The sequence below is a fragment of the Rhodnius prolixus genome, unplaced genomic scaffold, assembly GCF_049639745.1.
Source record: "Rhodnius prolixus isolate KJV_2025 unplaced genomic scaffold, Rpr scaffold_1, whole genome shotgun sequence".
Classification (NCBI taxonomy): Eukaryota; Metazoa; Arthropoda; class Insecta; order Hemiptera; family Reduviidae; genus Rhodnius; species Rhodnius prolixus.
Window position 1 is genome coordinate 19,345,586 of NW_027411581.1, and position 25,542 is coordinate 19,371,127.

At 33.5% G+C, this 25,542-nt stretch overlaps 1 protein-coding gene across 3 annotated transcripts in view; it reads left to right on the top strand.

Annotated features, from left to right (window-relative positions):
- The window catches only part of ko (Stork-head domain-containing protein knockout), a 260,788-nt gene that overhangs the window by 51,662 nt on the left and 183,584 nt on the right, over window positions 1-25,542 (top strand). Inside the window, exon 1 of one of the 3 annotated variants that reach the window (XM_074133540.1) lies at window positions 19,816-19,838. The exons of the other annotated variants lie outside the window; for them this stretch is intronic. The gene's annotated coding sequence lies outside the window, so the exon portion shown is untranslated. Of the gene's footprint in view, window positions 1-19,815; window positions 19,839-25,542 lie in introns of those variants that run through there. 3 annotated transcript variants of the gene reach the window in all.

Consider the following 25,542-nt stretch of genomic DNA (forward strand, 5'->3'; position numbering starts at 1 on the left):
ATGTTATTAATTAATATGCAATACAGACTGAGAGAATTTGGAGTGGAAGAAATAAAGATGGACAATAGTGTCTGACAAGTTACTGCAAGGAGACTCTGGTTGGTTCAAGATAAAAACAACAGTGTGAGGAATGTGAGAGTTAGGGTTTTCTAATGAGTAGGTTAGGGGCCCACTCCGAGGCCGATGTCCTACTCCTCAGGGCACCCGTCCTTCTAAGATCCTTCTGTTGATTACAGAGTAAGAATATTATCCTCTAACATCCTGCTGTAGCTGATTTTTCCTTCTTTTCCCTGTATATAATCTCCCTTACTTATCTCGACGAAACATTTTCCTAGGAGTATTGATTTTCAGAAAGGTTCTTAGGGAACCTCTCTAACGTGCCACTTTAGAATAAAGCTTGCTTTCACTATTAATATGAAGGCCTTGCTAGAATTCCTAGTCTCTGAAAGGAATTAATCATTCTAGAGAATGCTAGAAAGTAGTTCAATTGTAGACCATAAATTCTAATTTATTTTTTTAAATTTGTTGAAAAATGCACCGATTACTACTTTCCATTAAAACTGATTTTCTGAATTTTTATGATGACCGTTTAAGAGGTTACTCACAATAGTGTAAATAAATAATAGATTATTGAAAAAGTGGCTATATGCCGCAAAGTAGCTATAAACCGCAACATTATGACCTAAAAAAAATCTATTGTAGCTCCCTAAACAATCAACGTTGGCGTCTTTAAAGGGTTACATGAGTTAGAGTTTGGCTATGGGTTTGCTAAACCCAAGAATGAGTTGTACTCAACTATCTCTGCCAACCCTTTGTGTATTATGGGTGAATTTTAAAAGTTTGGGCTGAATTTTGTTCGTGTTGTTGGACTAAGTAACCCGCTGGATCGTCAGGATCCCTGAAGAAGTAGCTAGAACTTTCTTCACCCTTCTGGGAATGTTAGTCAAAATTGTTATATTCACTTCCCTGCTGGTGATTTATGACTGTCTTAAAATTAATATCTGAAAATTAGTTAATTATAATTGTAATAATTGTGGCAAAAGAACGTTCTGCAGTGTTCTAACCAGGCTTTTTGTTTTGTTTTTGTTCTTAACTAGGTTCGGGGGTGAAATATTTTTAGGCTTTATACCATCTAGTGTTGAACTATAACTATAACAAAAGAGAGATTCGACTATATTTGCGAACATCCTGTTCCGCTCCATTGAATATGAAACAGCGATACCATTAATAGTGTTACCACAATAATTATGTAAGAAATTCACGTATGAGAAGCTCTGAGATTCTCTGGACATATTTGGTATTGAGTAGTGTTGACACCAGCACTCAGCATCATCATTTGGTATACTACATTACAATCACACAAAGTAGACGACTTCCTTTAACTACACCTATAGTTACCTAATATATGGTGCCCAAGGACTCAACAAGAATCTACGGTTCCATTCTTGTTATAAAATGTGTATAATTAGCATAAATTATTTTTTATTCCATTTTTGTTCAAACTCTGATGTGATTAAACAAAATAATTTCAGCAGGGAACATTTTTTTATAAAACAAAAAAATCGATTAGAGCATTTCATAATTAGGGGGCATTGATAGGGGACAATTCCAGTGAATTGTATAGATCTCTTTGTCTTCAATATTACAAAAAGAAATTTTGAAAAAATCCATAACTTGGAGTACTTCACTCTGTGCTTTTTTTCACTTTTCTGAGTTCGTTTGAAAATGGCTTCTACAGTTTTCTTTGAGCATTACTTAATCAAGTATAACAGTAACCTCTATTTGTCCATCAATTTTACCTAAAATATGTTTTCTAAGATTAAATGTAATAACAAATAATATTCCCTCAGTACCTTTTAATTGGGTTTGTGAGTTAAGTTACTGTATATCATCTATCGGGGAAAAAGGTTTAGATAAAAAGTTATCTGGTTTACATTTCATCTAAACTGTTTTCAAAGATAAAGAATTTGTTTTTTAGAAATTCAATGAAATTTTGCTCAAACAAAGAACAACTTTATCTCTAAGTTTGAGGAGAATAGTACAAAACTTCTGTATCTTTATACAATTCGTGGAGATATTGTTTGTTGAGATTTTCAGAGATTTCACCTTACATTCAAAATTTGAATTGCATTATCTGGCAACATAATGTAAGAAACTCGATGGAATTTTACTTAAAGAAAGAACATTTTTATCTCTTGAAGAAGATACAGTTGAGGAGATATAGGATGTAAAACTTGCATTTTCGGTTACTCATTTGTGTTTTTTTAAAGGCTCTTTCTTTTAAATTAATGAATTTCAACTGCAATGATTAATTCTAAATATTATTAAAACTAAAAAAATAGAAATAAATGAAGGCAAATGCCTGGCATATCGCACTAAGTTTATCCGCTCCTTACTCTCAAATCTATTCGTTTGCTTCTTGAATTTCGCTCAAAAGAACAAATCCCGGTACTGTCATTCTGTTGATGTACAGAAGGATTTAGCGAAATTCCCTAGCAGATATGCAACTCTATCTATACAGTTTCGTACCTAGGTACTTAGGATTTTTATTCAAAACTTTCTCTCAGGAAAGGACATTTTTAGAAAAGATTATCTTCTCTCTAAAGTGTCAATTTAGTAATATTCATGCTCCTACCACCAACCTAATATTTTGGAGCTTTAGGTATTTTTCTAAAATTCCATCTTTGGTGAAAATGACGTGAACTTAGTAGAGATGAGTGTTTTTAAAAATTAGGTACAATTTATTTCATGGTCGCTAGTTACTGGGTGCGTGCTTGCTCTACATTTGGGTCCAGTTAAATAAAGGGGGGGAAAAAAAAGAAGAAGAAGACCATCATCGTTCCAGCTTGTCCCGTTACTATGTTTGACTCTCAGCTGATGATTTGTCATATTGGATGACCGCATTTCCAAGCCACTAGCACAGCAGGACACATGCAACTGGTCATCTTTTTCGCAGCTTCTTGTGTCGTCTATTTAACTAGGTTTCCTTAAATGCTACTTGATCAGTTTATTCTAGATCATTATTCTATTCTTTGTATTTTTTAATTAATTTCTCCATTTATTTGTAATTTGCAACTGTAGCAAAACAACATTAATAAGTAACTAGGCCCAAGTACAAAAACAAGAGGAGTCGCCATCCTCCTCAGTGGTGTCTTCTGAAAGTAATATTTATTTAGTCCCTGGACGCCTCACAAATCGAGTGAGGTTGTCAGGATGACAGTTGATGGACTAGTGGATCAGAATGACCATTTAATAAAGAATATATTTTGATTTTTTTTTTGAAAAGTATTTAAAACTTTGACGGATGGAATGTTAAGATCTTTTTAAAGTGTTTTGTTAGATCTATAGAATGTAGCAGTAGAATTTCAGATTGTAACGATTTAGGACACTAATATTGGATTGCTTGGATGACTCACAGACTACGAGTACGTAGTTACTTGTTTGGTAAGCGTTAGTTTTGAATATCTGTCAAGTAGTCGCGCAAGAAAGTAGTATCGTTCTATTTAGTTCTTAAAACAATTATCTTTAATTCGTTACCAACAAGGTAGAGTTTTGATTATAGATTTTTTTTTAATTGTACTTAATTAATATTCATGAGAAATAAAATTATAATTCTGATTATGTCGAACAATATTTAATTACATATTATCTATAATATTAAATGCAATCTAATTGTTCACATCTTATCTTTTGAAACCATTATTTAAATTAATTAATTAATAAAGTTAGTTATCGTAATTTATTGTTATATGTCGTAACTCTATTATGTAACAAGAAAAAGCTTATTGTTGATAAGTCATTACACATATCTGTTATCTGTGCAACTTTTTTAAAAAATTACTATTCAACATTGCAGATTTTTTTTTTAGTATTCTTTGTTTAATTATCAGTTTAGAAGCATACCATTAAATATAGATTCTTGAAATATTCTTAATAAAGCTAAAATATTAACTTAAAAAAATAAAAATAAAAAAGTTTTGTTCAAGGATAACCACTTAACCATACACCTCTCGTTTTTAACAGCTGTCTTGATTACATAAAGTTGTCAATATCAATAATTATTCCTCAACTTTGGTTTTACTAAAATTAGAACTATTCTAAAACCAAAGGCTTACTTCGTTTGTCGGTAATGACATGACATTATTCTTTCAGTAACAATGCAAAGTAATTATGGAACATGATATTTAAAGTCAAGTTAAAAGTATAATGTTTTTATGAGCAGTATTTACTTACTTACATTTTCAAATTGCGTGACTAGGCTCGGATGAGTCTTGCCTCCTACTTAAGGCACAGCAAGGCAAGGCATTCGGATTTTGAGCTGCAACAATACAGTTTGTGACGCCAAGAATGTGTCTTGTTCAATTCATCTTGTTTTCGGATGGCCAATCTTTCTAATATTGAGAATATTTTCTCTTTTAACACCTTCTTCTCTACTTCGCTTTGTTCCATTCTTTTAGAACATTCACTGTTCATCTAAAATATCCCAGTTTGATTATTCTCCTAAAGTGGCACCCTCTCTGTGACCTATCAAATACTACATATTGTGCACGCAACACAACCTCTTCAAACCCGTCCAAAGATGTAAACAAAGAATCTTATGATTAATGACAAAAGTGTTCTTTACATTTAAATTTTCTGAAACTTTGTAAAAACAACTGGATCCAGTTATAAAAATCGCCATAAAATAGGTAAGTTAAATTACTTCAATTAAAATTTCGTTCTAGTGTTAAATTATTTTTTCCTTTCAGGCGATGATGGGTGAAATTGTTTATAAAATAGCAAAAGACCACATTGAGAACAACCGTAAAAGTTAATGGTTGGTACTAAAAGAAGTTGAAGAATCACGATAGCTGGTGGTTGTTTCTCCAATTTGACCTTGGCCAAGGAGTACTGCAGCTGGCTAATTCTTATAATTATTGTGTAATTGAGGTGGCGTCTTTTGTCTGACTGGCTAACAGTTCTTAACTGCAGCTAACTATATAATCACGGGAAACAAGTAAGCAGAAATATTTACCGTCACCTTAAATTCAGGAAAAGATACAGTGAAGTGTCCTACTAAACCAGGATTAAGAGGTTACTTTATCCTTCAATTTCTAGAGGACAGGTTAATTAAAAACAAGAAATTTTCTACCTTCCCCTGCAATAAAGTTTGTTGAAAATGGAGATCGAACGTGACCGATTTCTCTCCTTGCCTAATTAGGCGCAGTGTGATCAAGTATGGATTATATTTTATCTCATTTGTAAAGATCGCATTTTCTTATATTAATTAATTAATATTCGTTTGTACACAATTAATTGTACCTTTGTACATTACTTCCGTTCTGTAACACATCGTGTATTTCAATTGGGAAGAATATTGCGCACCATAATATCCGCTTATTAATCTTTTAGCGTACATGATATATTGTTTCCAGGCTGTTTGATTGTTATGCAAGAAGTCAGTTGTACATCAACGTTCTACATCTCATCTAACCAAGGTGTTATGATTTGACAAAAATTTCACTAATGGTCCCTATTTTGCGACAAAGTTTGCATTTGTTCTGTCATCGTGACCGATTTCTCTCCTTGCCTAATTAGGCGCAGTGTGATCAAGTATGGATTATATTTTATCTCATTTGTAAAGATCGCATTTTCTTATATTAATTAATTAATATTCGTTTGTACACAATTAATTGTACCTTTGTACATTATTTCCGTTCTGTATCAACATAATGCAGTCTCAGATTGCGAATAGTGAAATATTTGATTGATGGAGCAGTTTTACCTGCTTAACCACCAGATAAGCGAAGTTCCTTTAATAAGGACTAATTCTTGACGATAACCAGGAAGCAAGGTACATCGGATATCTATCTGAGATCTATCTGGGAGGTGGTTCTTGAAACCTGATTATATATGTTGTTGAGGGCGAGATAATAACATTAAAGCACTTGCCAAAAAAGGAATTTTGTGTGTAGTAATTAAGTGGTAATTAGATTTGGAGGCTGAGCTGAGTCTGGGACAGAAAGGATGTCAAATCAGAAGGATATGACGGCTCTTTGGTAAAAAGTAACATACTCGTAAAACGGGCAGAAATGGCTTGAAACAGGATATACGGAAGAAAACTTCTAGAAAACTCTGACTTAAAAAGGAGAAGCCTTTAAGAGTAAAGCAATTAATGTGACTTCGGAGGAACAATCACTTAATTCTTTTGTAAGTAATCTTCAAAGGTGGTTTCTGATTAAACTTCTTTTAAGAGAGGGGCTTTTCGAGCAACTACGTCGTAGGCCTCAAATTATCATAGGCCAAATTTCATGGATAAAATTTTTTAGTTCAAAATGAGATAAGAAAGGATACAGATATCTTTGTTTGTTTATAGCACTGAAATCCAATTGTAGCTCTAATAAACATCGCTTAACTTAAAAAGTGATAATATCAAGTGATAATTACACCAAAGCATAACCAGGAGATGTTATTTACAAGTTTAATCAATTAAAATTAGTAACCAAGTTCATAGAATTTGCTTGGCGACTTTACGTCAAAAAGCGACAGTTCCTACAGATTTAATTCTGAAACAAAAGGTATAGAAGAACATTAAAAGAAAATAAGAAGCGTTAGAATGCTTGCAAATAATAGATTATAATACGGAGGTCGTTTGAAAAGTCCATGCAAAGTCAGAGACATAGCACCACTGGCGCGTATCGAGGTTATGTTTAGTTAGTAGCATCTCTTGGAAGAACATATACCAAGTTTCAGCCAGATCGGTCTATTTCTTTGTGTTTGGCATTCGTTTGAATCGAGGAAGTCGAGTGATTTTCAAAAAATGGACGAAAAAGAATTTTGTTTGTTGATTAAACACTACTTTATGAAAGGCAAAACGCCTCAGGAGACTAAAGAGAAGCTTGATAAACATTATGGTGACTCTGCACCTTCGATTAGAACAGTTTATAAGTGGTTTCAAAATTTTCGGAGTGGCCATATGGGGCACAAGTGACGCTGAACGTTCTGGACGCCCTGTTGAGGTTACTACTCCAGAAATCATTGATAAAATCCATGATATGGTGATGGATGACAGAAGAGTGAAGGTGCGTGAGATTGCTAGTGCTGTGGGCATCTCGAATGAACGGGTACATAATATTTTGCATCAACATTTGGACATGACAAAGCTATCCGCAAGATGGGTGCCGCGATTGCTCACGCTTGACCAAAAACGAAATCGTGTGAAGTGTTGCAAGGACGGTTAGCAGCTGCTCTAGAAGAATCCGCAGGACTTTAAGCGTCGTTTCGTCACTGTGGATGAAACATGGATACATCACTACACTCCTGAGACCAAAGAACAATCAAAACAATGGGTTACCAAGGGGAAATCTGCGCCAAAAAAGGCGAAGACCGTTCCTTCGGCCGGAAAGATTATGGCGTCTGTCTTTTGGGATTCGCAAGGAATAATCTTCATCGACTATCTGGAAAAGGGTAAAACTATTACAGGTGCATATTATTCATCGTTATTGGACCGTTTGAAAACCGAGCTGCAAGAAAAACGCCCACGATTGGCCCACAAAGAAGTCCTTTTCCATCACGACAACGCACCAGCTCACACCTCAGCAGTTGTGGTCGCAAAATTAATGGAAATAGGGTTCCAAATCGTTTCACATCCCCCCTATTCTCCAGACTTGGCTCCCTCGGACTACTATTTGTTCCCCAATATGAAGAAATGGCTGGCGGGAAAAAGATTTTATTCAAACGAAGAGGTGATTGCAGAAACGAATGGCTATTTTTCAGACTTGGACAAATCCTATTATTCGGAAGGGATCAACAAACTAGAGCAGCGTTGGACGAAGTGTATAAGCCTAAAAGGAGACTATGTTGAAAAATAAAAAAGGTTTACCCCCAAAAATTGAGTAGTTTTCATTTTTGCACGGACTTTTCAAACGACCCTCGTATATATCGACCTTTTAAGGACATACTACTGTTTATAGTATTCCAATACAATATTTAAAAAATACTTGAACAAATTCTTTTAAGTAAAACAGTATTTGAATCTAAATATTGTTACCTGGCATACAGAAAGAGATATTTCTGGCCCAATAAATCTACTGTGCGGTAGGGTAATTGGTCGTCTAATATTTTTTGTCGTTGGTGGAAAACATCTTTATTTAATGATAAATTCAACGATAGATTTCAGTTTCTATTCACTTTGTTATTCTTTTTTTTGAAATGCTTTGAATCGCTATTTTACTTTTATTTAAATCATCATTTATGCAAGGAATATTAAAAATCCGTAACTAAAGTCACTCTCTTTATTTGAAGATTACGCTCTTCACTGAGATTCAAACATTAAAATTAATTTTTAAAGAAGCCTTACAGGTTAAAGAGCCACATGCGGCTTTAAAACCGCGATTGAACACCTCTTTCTTGTCTACGCTTAAAGACGTTTAACGATAGATTTGTGAATAAAGAGGAAACAATTAAGAAAGTAGAAATATCTATAAAGCCTTACTGTTTACATTATAATAAAACCAGATGTGCCTTTTATGTTCAATCATTTTACCCGATCAAAACGAGTGTGGTGAAGATAAAAGAAAAAGCAACAATAGCATTTAGTTATTGTGGTTTTACCGTAGCATTAACCAATAGGTTTTTTTTTAGGGTTAAATATTGACAGATAATTCTGCTTCATTGTCTACAACTGCCAATACATTGGTGAACAAAAATGCCCTATTTTTTCAAAATCATGATCTTCATTTATTCGAAAATCTCTGCAATATTTTCTACTACTTTCTCGAGTTCTAATTTATCTTCTCTTTTTGAAATAAATATTCATTAAAGCTGAAGTGCTATTTGTTTGTGTAATAAATAATCAATCTCACTTGGAACGTTTTTGTAGAAATTTTCCAAATAGGGCGTGATTAGGCCTTTTATCTAATTTGACATATTGTGCTATCTTGCTACTGTATAATTTTTGGATTTTCATAATTTTTTAATGGTACTGGTAGTTATTTCTTTTATCCTAAAATTTTTCATTTACAACTATTGTATTTCTGTTTATTGAAATATTTTCGAACGCAAACTCCTTGCAAAAGTCTGTAACCTTTTATGCAATAAATATATAATTATTATTATTATTTTTTTTTATTTTTTTTTTGGCGCATCAACAGCTGAGGTCATTAGTGCCCGGAGCTTTTTTTCCAGTGCACTGCCGGCCTCCGGACAGTGTTCTCTCGTTACAGACAACACTGTCCATCACCGGACAGTGAGCTGTAAGAAGCTCCTAGGAAGAGAAAATCTAAGGGTCAGCTGCTGGATTCGAACCCGGGACCTCCGCGTGGGAGTCCAGTATGCTAACCTCATAGCTAATCCCTTCCCTTATAATTATTATTATATCAGATATTATAACATATTGATATAGCCAAAATCAGTCAATATCAATATATATTTATTGTAATCAATATACAAAAATTGGTTACAAGAGTAGCTTTTACTACATTTAAAGAAAGATAATACATATTTTTCAGCATGCAGTATTAGCATGTAATAAAAACAAACAAATCAGCAGCTAACATTAACTAATCCAATCAACTATTTTAGATTTCTTTCCACAATCAGATTTATAAAGAGGTGACAAATGTTGAGGATGTCGGATCTATTTTGCCTATTTAAAAGAGAGATTAATTGCTCTTCCATGTTATCATAAACAGGGTTTGGGGAATTCTGCCTACAGGTGCAGAATTATTATTATATCAGATATTATAACATATATCTGAATGCATATGTAAGAGCACAGAACGCTCTGTAATCTCAAGCCCCAGAGAGATTGCAGAAAAAGTCGCTTGCAATGACTATTATGACGTTGTAAACTTTTGGTTGTTTTGTCCTGCGTTCGACGTGTATACACGTCATTGTCTGATTTTAATTCCGCACACTGTGGGTTTTTTTTTTTTAAATTAAATTCCGCGCTTAACTGGTTAAAATAATGGTTTCATAATGGTCATTAACTTAGCAATTAATTCTTCAATTATTAATCTATTAGTCGGAAATGAATAATTAATAAAGATTAAATAAAACCATAATCGTCTTCATTTTCTTTTAAAATGAAGAAGATAATCTGTGCATTTTAAGTATTGCCAGGTCTGACTGTCCGGCACGCAACCGCCAGAAAGAAGCATGTTATTAGAGAAATATATAAGGGTGGAGAGGCGGGGTCTCTATTAAAAGAAAGTTATTAGAAAGTAAGAAAGACCCACTAATGGACACGAAGGCAGGCGCTCATTTTTTCCAAGTCTTTTATTTATACTTTTTCAGTTGTTATTCCTGTCAGGAGTACAGAGCGAACCGACAAGTCGGGTGAGAAAGCAACAGAAGCACTTGAAATAAGGAGTGATTTTCAAATTGAATAGTCTCACTCTGCCCATCAAGATAGTCTATATAGTTCAAGACTACTTAGCCTGTACAGTTTAGGTATAAAAATGGAACATGTGAGAACTATTCCATTTTAATCTTTCTTATCTGGTTTTTATTTTTTCTCCCGTTACATCCACTTAATAGACACCTTATTAAAATGGTATAATTTCAAAAAATGGAAAGGCAGACGGTCCAATGATGTAGTATAATTAATGCTACTGCGATAAGAATATGTCTTGTCTGTTTCCAGATCTTGTTTATTTCTATTCAGAACTGTGTAACGGAATGCTCATTAAACTTGATTTTCTCTAATGGCAACTTTGTCCTTAAAACTGTGCCATTATTTATTCAGAGCTGCTGTCGGAACATCAAGCAATGACTTTAACACCAACTGTTGGCCAACTAAGTCATTTAAGATAGTGGCGTGCATTGACCGCCGTAGGAATTTCAGTTACCCATCTGTGAAAGAAACAGGACACCATTCTAAAATTCTGAAAACAATTGTTAAGACATACTTCCGGCCTTTCTTTAACATCAGGATCCCAGTTATTTATAACATCAATAATCAGGCCCGCGTTTAGATATTGAAACATAAATGTTTGATTCTAGATAACCAAAAATTTGTTTTATCTGATTGAAAGAAATGCATGAAAATAAAATTGGTTCGGAGGGTAATCTCAAATTAGTTTTCTCTTATTGGTATCGATATTAGTACCCAAATTGAATGTGATACAGATCTGGATAAGAATAAGCATGCTGCATTAGAAAATTTAAAAAATCATTGGCTCAGTTTGAATATTAATTATTCAAATATTAACAGGTGTATTAAGTCTTCTTTTAGCTCAGTTTTCTGAAAAATTAGCACATTAGGTTTAGGTGAAAATTAGATTATATAACTTAACCCAATACACACAATTAGAACAATAGTACAGATCAGATTAGTCGGCAACAATAATTTGCATATCTTTCATAAAGGAAATAAATATCTTTTGGATTATTTAAATTTATGTACAGTCTGTAACATGAAGAAAGAATAAGATTTAAATCATTTCTATTTCTATTGTCCAATTTATAGCTGACTCTGGATACATTGTTAGAGGGCACCAATTATGGTCTTGCTGAGCTTCTTACTATGGATAATTTGATGAAAGTTAATTATCTTATTCTTATTATTATTATTATTATTATTATTATTATTATTATACTATTGGAGCTTTTAAGTTGCGTTTATTCGAAGGAATACTAAATAAACTGATTACTTTTATTTGTATTTAATATATTATATAAATGCGCTGAATTTGATTTTTTTACAGCAATATCTCTTAGCTCTCTGGGCCAGTAGTATTTATTCAGTTATTTTATATTTTTAAGTCTACATTTCAGTTATTTTTATAAGCTTATTTCAATTTGTTACTAGATTTGGTATCTCAATAGTTTGGCTCTTTATTTTCGGATTTTTATCATTTTTTAATGGTTACTGGTAGTTATTTATTTTATCCTAAAAATATTTCATTTACAACTATTGTATTTCTGTTTATTGAAATATTTTTCGTTTGTATACACGTCAAACCAAATCTCTGTTACGGTGTGTTCGACGTGTATGCTCGTGAAAAATATAAAATTGTCATTAACTACAAAAACTCGAAATTTTAATAAAATACAATAAGAATATTATTTGGTGGGATTTCCTTTACCTTACCAATAGAACTGCCAAGTATTTTAACAGGTATCGAGAGGGTGGAGGGAGTCAGCCAAATGATAAGTGGTTGGTACATGTTTGGTCTCCGCATTAGAGATTGGGCATTACGCACACAAATAGAAGCCCCCAACTCTTGTGTAATGCCGTTTTTACCTTAGTTAGAGGTTCAGACCTCAGTACGAGCATGATTTCATTTTACATTAGAATTCAAAGCTCTTTTCTTTCCCTAGTCCCTAGTTAACTGGGCAATGCAAACGTGAAGTGGTGCAAGATTTTGAATGAGCACAGAATGCTCTGTAATCTCAAGCCCTAGAAATTGCCGATAAAGTACTTGCAGTGACTATTAAGACGTTGTAAACTTTTGGTTGTTTTGCCCTGCGTTCGACGTGTATACACGTCATTCTCTGATTTTAATTCCGCACACTGTGGGTTTTTTTTTTAAACTAAATTCCACGCTTAACTGGTTAAAGGGTTGGTGTGACTTGGAGTGTTGGTGTGTGGTGTAGTCTAAGAGCAGATAAGACAGAAGACACACCAACCCTTTAATGATATAAACTATTACATTGTCAATTAGCCCTGAAGATGACCTAGTTCCTAGATCGAAAGCTCGGCATAATACATGTTATATCAAGACTGAAACTGGCAGTAATTTTTTCTTTCTATATTTTTTTGTTTGCGATTTATGAACATTAAGGTTTATTTGTTGACGATTTCGTCCAGTTACAGATTAAAGATCAAGCTGATAATGAAAACAGAACTTTATTACATTTGGTTTCGTGACTATTATTATGTAAAGGAAAGTTGATAATACTGTGTCTTTTAGATCGGTTAGAAAATGTTATTACTGTTGTCTCAGAAAGAAGTTTTGTATCTACAATCAACACTTTAATAGTTAATCTTTTAAATATTAATGAGATGCCATTATAGGAGATCGTAATGGCGAGATACAGCCAAGATCTCTCACACAGCATCCCTCTCCACACCAATAACAGAACAGCAGCATACATAGATGGCTTGATTAAGTAGCATTCACTTATTCGTGGGAGTGGAGTGAGTATTCGTGGCGGTAGTTTTGTAATTTATTTCATTTATAATTACTTCGATGAAATCTTGAAAGAGTTGTGATGGAAACTATTGCCTTAACAAAAAAATCTCACAGTTAAAGAAATTCAATATTGCCAGTGCAGAAATAGCTTGGCCAATAGCATGGCGAGTCTGTTTATCTTAAGATACCAGTGTCTTGCAGCGCACAGGTGAAATTTTCAAGCAGTTATGCCAAGTTTGAAGCGGAAAGCAGCCACTTTGAATGATGCGAAAAGCCATCCGGGCATTGAACACCGTGTAGCTGTCTCAGCTGCAGATCTGTACAAACACTTCAAGAACAGTTGCTCTTTTAGTTTGGCTAAGTTCAGTGATAAAACTGACTGACCCACTTGCTTTTATCTGCTTCGTCCATTCCCAGGTACCTCTTACGGGATCCAATGGGAAAAAAGATTATAAAGCACTTGTTCATGTAAGTATACAGTAAAGTCTGGTGATTATTGAAGAGCAGACTGCAGCGAATAAGACTATTGGCCGAGTGCAAAATCCACAACTGCCAAAATTGCGGATGTTTCTCCATAAAAGTTGGATATGAAACGCCCCATGGCTGTGCCAAAATCACCCAAAGATTCGCCTACAAAAATCTGCACCACTTTCCTCACTTCCGGGTTTTAATGAATCTATAGTATAGACAGGAAACCAGTTCTTTCCGGGAATAACTTACGAATCAAAACTTTTGCATTACTTACTCTCCCTACAAGAAAAAAAAAAAAAATAAAAAAAAAATAACATCCTGGACTCCCACGCGGAGGTCCCGGGTTCGAATCCAGCTGCTGACCCTTAGATTTTCTCTTCCTAGGAGCTTCTAACAGCTCACTGTCCTGGTTTGATTGATTTATTTTAATTTAAGGCGCGTCAACAATTACCGGTCTCCGGACATTGTTCTCTCTTTATTGGCACCAATGTCCATCGCTGCATGTTTTTAAGAAGAGAAATACATAAAAGCCGAGATCTTATTAGAACTCAGGATCTCCGCTTTTGCAGTTAATTCATTCGCTAAAAATCCTCTATTAGCACCAGACTCGAATCTTCTCTTTGCACTTTAACATTAAATATTATAACCTTTTAAGGCTCCACGCTAGCCGAGCGGTTAAGAGGCGAGACCTGCATAGCTAATATGCATTGTGGTACTGGGTTCGATTCCCGGTCTTTAGGCCTTGAATTTTATTTAATGGTTAATGTGAAAAATTTACAGTAAAGTATGTTTGCTAGTCGCCTCCGTCCACGACACCTAATTGATAGCTGGACGTAAAGCCCCGCCTGAAAAAAAAAGGCAATTACTTTACTTTATTAAAAACTTTTATATAATTACTGCCAGTTGTGTATTAAAGTAGTATTAATAAAATAGAAAAATAATTTACATAAACTTAGTCAAAAAGACGTTTAGTCGTAGTAAATGTTCTCTTATTACTACTTATCAGCCCAAAACTGATGTAATCGGATAAGAAACTGTCGGATTAGATAAGGTTTTTGAAAATGTTTCATTCGCTTTAATTCGAAACAAGGAAGTACGTTTCCTTTTTAACATTTGTCTTTCGATTTTCGATTCAATATTCATGGAATAAAAACAACAAGAACAAAAACCATTTTTGAACCCTTCGTTTTTACCCATTTTTGGCGTCGTTTTTCTCAAAACTTATTCGATCTGTGTATTGCGAAAAATTACGCTTATTCATTAGGATTTGCCCTTTATTTTAAAGAAAATTTGGGAATTTTATCTCTAATAGAAAAAGAGGACAAATTGTCAAAGTTGGATTGTTTTGCAACATTATTATTATTATTTATAGTTTTGAGGAAAAGTAAGTAAAAAGTGAGGTAATACCCATTTCTTCAGACAGGCTTAAAGTATCTACCTAATTAGGTGTCGAGAACGTAGACGACCAGCAAACATTCTTTACTTTATTTAACTGGATCCCTTTGAAAAAAAGTTTAAAACCGTTGTTTAAAGAGCTAAACAGCGAAGATTCTAAAAGTGACTTTCTTTTGTTCATTATTAAATAAAATCCATGGCCTAGACCAGGAATCGAATCCAGGTTTATACAAATTCTATGTGATAAATCACTCCAACAATAAATATATTATATTAGCTTTGCAGGCTTCGTCTCTAAACGCTCGGCTACTGTGGTGTCTCAGTTTTTGACGACCAACCTTATTCAGCTATCCAACCGGACAGTTTTGATCCATCTTTAAATGTTGTCTAAAATTAAAACGCATTATCACCTACCTCAGGGGAACATATAAAATCAAATTGTTCATTTAAACTCGCGTTTATCTCGATAAGTTCTTTAGTAAGTTAAAAAAAGACGCCATATTTTCTAATTAAATGGCTGTAAAAAAAAAAAAGAAGAGAAAAAAGCGAATTCATTACAAGATAATAATGATAATTTCGTGGGAAAAAATTAGCAATAAATAGTGCTGTAAAATTCGAAGGCTAACAAATTATTGTGTTGTACTCGTAAAGGACCCTCAGTCATTAATGAAGACCTCGACTCAAATCGTACGATCCACTTACAAGTATTCTCTCTAACCTTACTTGACAATAACAAAATGCTTAGTTTCTATCACTAAATGTTGGATGATTGACCTGTGCAGCTGAAAATTACCGTCAGTCCCTACCTCTCTTCCTTTTTCCGGATCCGGTGTGTGTGTGTGTGTGGTTCCGCTTTTTGCTTCAGTTGCTGAATTGGAAAGAAAAATGCGGCAATTAATAATAAAATAATCCCCGCAATATGAACACACTCTTTTCTCACTAAGAGAGAATATTCACTATTTCTCATTCATTTAAAAAATGTAAATAATGTGACGTAAGTAAATTTTCTGGTTCAAAGTGTAAGAAATAACCTATATTAATTATTCTTCGATAAGTTTCGATAAGTAAAATTCAAGTTATTAAAAAAACAAAAACAAAAATTTTGATAAATCTGCTGGAGCAAAGAAATTACATTTCCAGCACAGTGGTAGCAACGACCTCTCTGAAGCTAGTGGCTTGCCTGCACCCATTTGATTGTACTGTACGCTTGCAACCAATGGAAACCAATTATATTTTATCGAACTACGCTCACGATTAGACTGGCTCGTATGAATTGAAATTCTCAAAGAAATGATCTTATAACCGCTAGATACAAAGACAATAGAACAAACCGTGATTACCAGACACTCAAAGCTAAACTAGAATTCAAGAAAGTAGTTTTAAGACGTAAATTAAATATTTTTATATTGAAGTTAATAATAGAAAATAAAGTAGATAACTGTCTGTAAGAAGGTGAAATGAGGAGTGGCTAACGCTAATCTAGAGTGTTAGGGCACCGAAAAACCTAGCGAAGCGTAAATATCTAGTGTGGACACTCATTTATCTTTCGTTATATTTATCACAAATAAAAGTTAAGATCAAAGTTGTAACATTACGTCAAGGTGTAACAATGACAGTTCCAGAAAGGAGTCCAAATTCAACATAAATTTCATGAGAACATAAAAATTATCTTCACTAATTTCACATCTTGAAAGATTCAGTTTGTCCATGCGAGGAATTAACTTTGGCTTGAAAAAGCATTATTTTCAGCAGCTCTAATGTTGGTAGCTGAAGTTATTTCAAGGAGAAAAGAGTTCCCATTGTAAATAGATAAATAAATCTTAGTGAAATTGGGGCCAAAACAATCGATAGTTGTTTTTGTTTTGTTTTTTCATCTTTTATTAAAATTTATTACTGCAACAATTACAGCGGTACATGATAACCTAATATCAGGATTATTTAAGTGGATATACACCTGTATATCTTATATCCATCACTTTTATTTTATTCTTATCCGCCTATTTGTTCTAAAATATTGAGGAATTTGTATTTATACTTATCTTGTTATTCATCAGAGAAAAATTGTTTAGTAGATAAGAGCACTAAAACGATAAAAACAAGTATTTACTTATTGGATAACACGAGTATTGTACAGCAATATATTTTATATGTGTGTAGGTTATTTATTTATTATTATTATTTATTTATTATTATTTTATTTTCATTATGTAAATTCCTTTTATAAATTATTTCTATGCAGCAAGACACACCTTGTTTTATACTGTAGCTAAGCAATGTTTGTAGAAAAAGGTCGAGCTAAATTAAGTCGGGGTCGAAAGGAATATCATTAAAAGAGACATTTTCGAGACCTTGAGGTTATTTAGGAGATCGTGTTCTGATCTAACTTGCTATTCTATCGCAATTGTCTTTTTCTTTACTTCAAATAAATTAATAACCCTGTGGAAGAATAAACTATTGCTTTTAAACTAGGAAATACCAAATAGTCTTCATTTACTTAATTGCATTCTCAGGAATATGAACTTTAAAGCATAATAGTTCCGAGGCAAAATGTGCTGATATATTGGCACTGCAACTTTTAACTTTCATTATCTATTGGGGCTCCTTACTGGTGCTAGGCGAAACTCTACAATACTTCCGTCAGTCCAACATATCGAAGAATTTCTTCGATTTATCCCTTCGTAGCACGCGTGTTTTGGCCCTTTAAACCATCAACAGAGATAATCAATTTTGGTGTAGAGATGTCGACTTCATTTAAGTTCCCGACTTGCTCTATACTTGCCGACCTAACTACAATTTTCAATATCTAAGAATTCTCAGAATCTGAGAAACCCTACAAAACTAGGCTGATGTCTAAACTTGTAGCCTAGACCGGCAAAGGCGCAGAAATTACCTCATTTGTCTCCATAGAGTTCGCATAATCTAATGTAATAATCTGTTTAAACATTATTTAGCTTTATACTCTACTTGGAATTGTTGAAGAGTAATTCCGAATCCTGGTAACCGTCAGATTTGCCTTCTTTCTTTAATACGATTATGCTGCTTTATCACATCTGAGGTATAATCGTTTCATTATCTTCCTTGGAGCTTGTCCTTTTAAAAAATAATAGTGGTATAATTTATTATAAGTGGACCAAAGGGCGTTGAGAATAGTTGCTCTTGTCCTGTACAAGGAATGCAATTTCAGTTAGCCCTTTTATATCTCCTTCTCTACTTAGTGAATCTACAGAAACATCGCTGCAATTCATAGTTAAGCTTCACACAGTCACCGACTCACCAATAATAAACCATTGAGAGCAATCATTGTCGAATTCAAATGAATCCTCTAAACTAAAAAAGAATAATCTTTACTCGCCGGGAAGGCACCTGATTCGGTCAGCATTATTGGCATCCTCAGTCGAGGCTTCTGTCCTGCTGTCCGACCTGCTGCCCTTCTGAGTCCTTTAAAGGCGAATTGGCTTATTCCATTCCATTACCTTGATTCACGAAACAAACAGTGACTTAACTTGCCTTTTTATAAACTTAACGACAGGTGATCTCAGTAACCATAGCAACTACTTCTCATTGCGCATTACAAAAGACATCCTTCAAGTATAAGGAAAAGTAGTTACTTTTCGATGGCCGGTCATGGCCTCGGATTTTATAATATACTGTAAATTCAAAAAAAGGAAAAAAGTATGTTTAGCAATTCCAATCCTTCCACGTTAACTGATTGGTAGTTGGACGTAAGTCGTAAATATAAGTATTACGTATTTCCAGCTTAGAGCAATGGGGTTTGAGCAGACATAAAAAACAAACGATTTTGTCAATAAAGGAGAAAACATGTTCAGTCCGAACGTTAAGAAAATAATAAAATGATAATTTAGACAACTTAGTGCATATTATCTAAAGGAAATGGCAACCCACTCACTGCTGTTTCTACAGCTCAGCCTGTGGGGGGTACAAAAATTTATTCCATCGCTTGCATCAGGTGTTGGTTTTACCAGATAAGTGTGGGATGATCCAGTCTGATCTGTTAGACAGGTGAATTAACTATACAATTGCTCTATACGTAGTAAGATTTTTCTATTAATAGTTTCCATTTAATAATCTCAAACATGGTGTTGGTGAATTACATATTGATTAAGACTGTTTGTGTATTTAATACATTGCCGTTCCCTTTCTGAATTCCTTGTCGGGAAGATAAAGCTGGTGGCATGCTCTCTATCGGCTCTAGTTGTAGCAAAATCTTGTGGCTGCTGTCCATTCAGTCTGTTTTAAAAGTCTTAGACTTTGGTATTTTAAGTTCAGTGTCGGGAGATATTTTAGCTCTCTAAAAACTGAGTTCTGAATTGTGTTGGTTTAAACAATTTCGAGCTACAATTTAGAGCTCTACATCAGGAGCTTATAAGAAATTGCAGGAACTACTCCTACTTTTGTAAATTCCATTTCCTACCCCCCAAAAAACACCACCTTAAAAACCGTCTTCCAAAACCTTCGTACAAGTTTCTGCTTCTATACGTATATGCCCACCAATAATCATCAAATTTCTATCAAATTTTATAAGCTTCTGAAAGAAGACGTATTGATACTTGAAATATAAATACAGAACAAAGAAAACGATCTTGAAAAAGTTTTTCTCTAATATTGCTGATATAATTCTAGTTTTATAAATAGTTTAAGTTGTGCAAAGATTTTCACAAATTCGCGAAGTTAAATCTTAGGCTATCAATAATGCTGACTATGATTAGACTTGTTACTAACAACTGTATTCATTCATTTAAAGTTTCGATGTCACATTTTAATTCTTACTAATTTATTCACTTATTGTTTCAGGTGAATTTAATGGTGATATTAGCTAGGCTAAGATCGCTAGAAGTAAGTTAAGATACCTGAGTTATTATGTCAAACATAGGTAAGATTAATTTGCTCTATCTATTACCTCTTAGCGCAATCAATAGAGAACCTGAGGCAGTTTTCTTCAGCGCTGCAATTGAAACTGGGAGAGGCTTTTAAATTTAACGTAGGTCGCTAAAGGACAACAAAAAATAGGACAAGTTAAATTATAAGATAAAGTTAATAGTTACTTATTGACGTTAATAGTACAAACAATTTGCAAAAAACAGAATGTTCTTACTATCTATTTTCTTATTTCGTGTAATATTTGTACAGAGGTTTTATCCAAGCGTGAAGGTTGTTTCGCAAGGAATATACTGCTTTCGGGCAATTTCTTGTTTGTTTTTATCAATCTTGATCAAGAATTCATCAATTATATAACCTTTCTAATTTAATAAATACTAACTAATGGTTTTTACTTTTAGAAGTCTGATACAGTTGTTCTGTTCATATTTGCTCTACTTATTTATTGAAAACTTTTATTTGTTTAGTATTTAGTGTTTAGTATTTTATTCCCAGAGTACATCTCTCCTCATTAGAACAGTGGTTCAAGAGATGGGCTATTAAGCTTAATGAAACCAAGTCTCAAAATATCACCTTCACTCTTTGTCGCATTACTCTTCCTCCAGTCTTCTATAACCTAACACCTCTACCAGTAGTGAACGTTGCCCGGCTACCTTGGGCTTTATTTAGACCGAAGATTTTCTTGGACGATAAACAGTCTTAGACGATAGATCAAAACTCTCTCTGGACAACAAAAGACTGATTTATTCCAATATTTTAAAAACCCATCTGGGCGTATAGAATAGAGCTGTAGGGTTCAACCAAACGCACAGTTTCAGATTCATCCCCTTCAATCTAAAATACTTCGAACTATTGTAAACGCTCCATTTTATGACTCCAACCTGGACTATACACACTGACCTTAACATTCCTTTTGTCTCACAAGTCGCTAAAACACGATACAGAAAATTCCACTTCAACCTGCAATCTCATATAAATCCTCTAGCTAAAAATCTTTCTTCAAGAACTCTTACTGACAAGACGCCTTAAGAGACAGTGGCCTCGTGATCTCCTCTCAAGTGAAGAGAACGACTAATAGCCTAATGTTTTGGAGTGTTACCACTGGGTAACTTCACTACTCGTTTGCTTCGGTTTGATTCATTGTTTCTGTTATCCCTGTTACTTAGAGCGCCAACGCGCTGATTGTCGCAAAAATAAACGCCAAAAAAAGGTATTTTATTCCTATTAATAATATACTGAATATTTCTAAATTTTTAGACAATAATCTAAAGCTTCAACGGGATGTTACATTCTTGCCTTACAAAACGAACGACTTTTTGCTTTTTTTTTTCATTTCTTAAAGTTGATTTCTCTTATTCGTCTTTGCAAGGAATAGCTCTAGGCCATTTAAGGCATCAGGAGGGCCAGCCTAAGGCAACGCTTCGGACCTAATGATTTAGCTACGTGGTTTTACTGAAAGGAAACTAAAGATTGATTGTGCCAAAAAATTATTATGACCAGAAAAGCATTGATAGCGAAATTTTATTATATTAAACACAAACGGAGTAGGTAGGAAATAATGGAACACGGCAGTAATAATATGTATTGGATTTACAATAGACTGGCTTTGTAGAACCTTACACCTCTTCACCGTAGGTCCATATTGGTCGAAGCAAAGATTATACATTATTAAACGATCGTAAATCACCCTAAGAAGTTTCATTTGACAAAACGTCTGTATTTGATTTATCACTTAGGAGTGGTACTTCTCAAAATATGAGGTAGTTCTGGAGGAGACATGATATGACGCTTCCTTTAACAGTATTATTTTAATGAAATAAAGTTGCACAATATCGAAGTCAACATATTCTTAGTGAAAACTGTAAGGTTGAAGAAATTATTAAGAAAATTGAACTATGGCGACAGGAAATGACGACACCAGACTTTTTTTTCTATTTACAATCAATATCTCTGCGTTGGCTTCTAAATATACTTTGCCAACGAATGAAATTCACTTTTACTTACCTTGACACAAACAATGTGGATTATTTCATACTTCAATTTACATACCTCATTTACATTACTACTTATTAACCAATCTACATTTTACGCTTAACGCTTTACAGACTAGATTTATAATTATCTAGAAAATTTTCCTTCATCGAAGTAGTTAAAGTTGATTCATTGTTAAAACTTCTTTTTATCACATGAGTAAAATGTCCTTGAGTTTCATTCAGCATCAAGATCATTTACAAAGTGGTAATATTCGTTTTTATGCCCACGTAACAATGGCTCTATTTACTTTATGTCTCGAAGACTTACATGCAATTAATCTCTTATTTTCTCTACTACTCCCCATCAGTTGAAACTAACCAATTGAAATAGAGAACTGAGATTAGCTGTCTCTACTGCAAAATACTTGACAGAGAAAGTATACGTACACTTGACAATACCATTAATTATAAAAACCTTGTAGTTCCTTTTTGGAAAACCGCGTCGAGAACATTGTACCGAGAAGAAGATATTTTTTCTTAACTACCCATTGCGGAGTAATGAAACTAAAGTATTATCAAGTTAATATTTGTTTCCTTTCTTAGATAATTGAAGCGAGCTAGTTATCTAAACGAATGTTTCTAAAGGTTGATTTGGCAGGGAATTTGCCATGATGTTTAAAGCTGAAAATCAGGTTGATAACTATCTAAGTTAAGTAGATAGAGACCGTATATTTTTCTTCCTGCCAAGCGACATTATCGTAAAATCTAGAAAATCTTCTGACACAAGACGATCAATATTTTCCACTTTGAGGGACACGAGCCAACCGCAAGAGTACAAACCTTTTATTAAAAAGTCTTATTTAAGTTCAGCCAAGGCACAAAATTATAATTCTTTCATAGGTTGTTACTTTTTACTCCACTTCAGATACTGGAATAAATATGAAAAGTCAGTAAAAGTAAATAGAAAATCCCAATATTTTGAAATGAAATCAATCGAACACGATTTTATCTGTACTGATATAAGCAATTTAAAATTAAGTGCATAAATTCAACTTGCCTTTTACATCTAACATCAGTTAATTAGTTAGGAATCTTATAGTTAAAATAGTTACACACGGTAGTCAATTTTCATAATCTAATTAAACTAATTCAAAATGCGAAATTGTCTCACGTATTTTACTCACATAATTAACTTATATAATTGAATTGCAAAAGGCTACATAAACTTTTATGAATAGATTCTACCCAACATTCTTTGGCTATCATTCTTGGTATCATTTGGGTTCATTCTTTCTCCCGAAATTTTGGAACGTTGAAAGGTCCCTCATAAGAGCAAAAAAATAAGCAAGTGTAGTCGAGAGATAAGAGAGAAATTGAAGAAAGATATTTGCTTGCTAGAATTATAAAGACTATTTTTTCTGATGAAAAATTTATATAATATAAAAAACAGTTTTAAGATCTAATAATAATTAACAATGGTTATAATATTAGAATGATATTTGTAAAATTAAACTGGTAAAAAAAATTATTAAGAAGAAGAAGCCGTCTCTTGAAAGACGACAAAAGGAAATTGCGGTCGAAAGGTCTTGATAAGTCAAACTTCTTTTAGTCTTTTTAGTCAAGTCAAATGCAATTACAATACGTGGTTGTAGTACTTTAAGAAATTCCGCCACGATCATGGAGGCCATGGGACCAGGCCTGCTGACTTCATTTTTATGCATACTGCTAAGTGTAAGTAAGCTGGATATAAACATATCATGTAGAGCGGTATTTCAGTAGTAGAGTTCATTCTTTCTATTTCCATTTCAAGAATGTAGTTTTATTGAAGCTGCATTGCTGGATAATTCCCTCGTGACGTAAACAAACTAGGTGATTCATAATTTCTATGAAATTTTCAGATGAAGGGGTAAGCAGTAAAAGTATGAAATTTCTTTAAAGGAACTGCCAGTAATTAAGTTACCAATAAATCTGACAGTTTTCGATTTTCTTCTTCAGTGGACGGTAAAATACAAAGTCGATCACAGGAGTGATGGTAGGGCTGCTTAAATTGGAAGAGGCATTTGAGACATTAATCATCTTTTTGGTTGTGTTTTTTAGTTGAGAGAAGGACAACAGCCGAAAATTCCAAAGAGGTACACGCTCTACCTGTTACCGTTTTTATGATACAGTGCTTTTTTCATGCCAGAGTTCGCCGGTTCTCTAAATTAACAAGTAGAGAGATTTTAATAAATGCTCCGTGGAGAAAGAACGATTTCTTAAATAAGTGTACATATTTACAGAAGCTTGTAAGATGGGGGAAAAAAATTAATCACGTTTTGACCAATATTTCATTCTTCTGAACAACTATAAATTTAAATGTTTAGAAATCTGATGTTTGTGCACATTCTGGTTACTACTTTTATGTTTCTGGATTATTTTTAAATTATTTTGTGAGGTTCGGACCGAAAACCGGTTAGTGGTTACAATAAACATGCGTGCTTCCACAATTAAAATCAAAGATATTATCTCCCCACTGCGGATTTAAATCACATATTGAACTAATGGTCTTCGAAGTGTATTTTCTCTCATGGAAGGTGTTTATGAACATATTGCGCCTAAATATTAAAGTTCAAATGAATTTTTTTTTAGCATAAAATAGCGATAAACAAAGAAAAAGTGGATCTTTAATTAATTAGAATTAGATAATAATTCAGTTTGCTGATAACCTCTTTAGGGGCAACACTTTGATTGTAAAGATTACAGCTTTATAATGGTTCAAGTTTCAACCATCTTTCTTTTTAAGGCCTTCATTTTCTCCATCAACAAAAGGATCAAATATTTCTTTTTGAAAGAAAGTGCACCAACATTAACTTTCCATTATGTTTTTATCCGGACTCTTTCTCTACATGTACGGCCATCATCCTCTTTAATTTATCTCTACATACTCTTCTCGACTTAGATAAGTGGTTTAAATTGGGAAATTACAGCCTCTTCGAGTCCCTCAGCTTGCTACATCATCATATCCTCATTCTCGTTGAACTTTAACGAAGAATAACAAGTAACTCTTGGAAATATGGCGCACACATGTAGTGTGAACAGAACTTTGAAATTAACAAATAATTTTATAAATTTTGTTTTTTAATTTAACCATTATTTCAAAGATTTTTAACCATAAATAATAATAAAAAAAGATTAGTAAAGATTTATTATTGTCAAAGATATGTTACATAACTAGATAAAATACCATCTCACCATTTTGGGTTCAGGTCAAAGCATTCATCTATAACATCAAGTTAAGAGAGTAACTAACTGAACATATCGTGAATACGATATCGTATTTCACAATATAGGCACGCTGGACTACTTTACAAAATTAGGTAGACTTACGTTCTTAATTACCTTATTCAAATCATACGATCCTTTGTACTAGACCTAGATTTCTGGGTAAGATTCAATAAGATACGTATACGACTTCAATTCTCGTGAATCTGTCTCTGAGAGCCAGACCATAGTCTTCAATTTTTTCTTTGGACAGACCTAAACCTTGCATAACGTTGTTAGCTACATACAACACAATGTCATTTACAAAAGACGACAACACAGACAACAATAAAACCATCACCGAATTACAAAACATCAACTAATCTTATAACAAACTAGTTAAAAAACAAAAGTATACAAATTTGGTAAGTTAGTTAGTAGCAATTGAC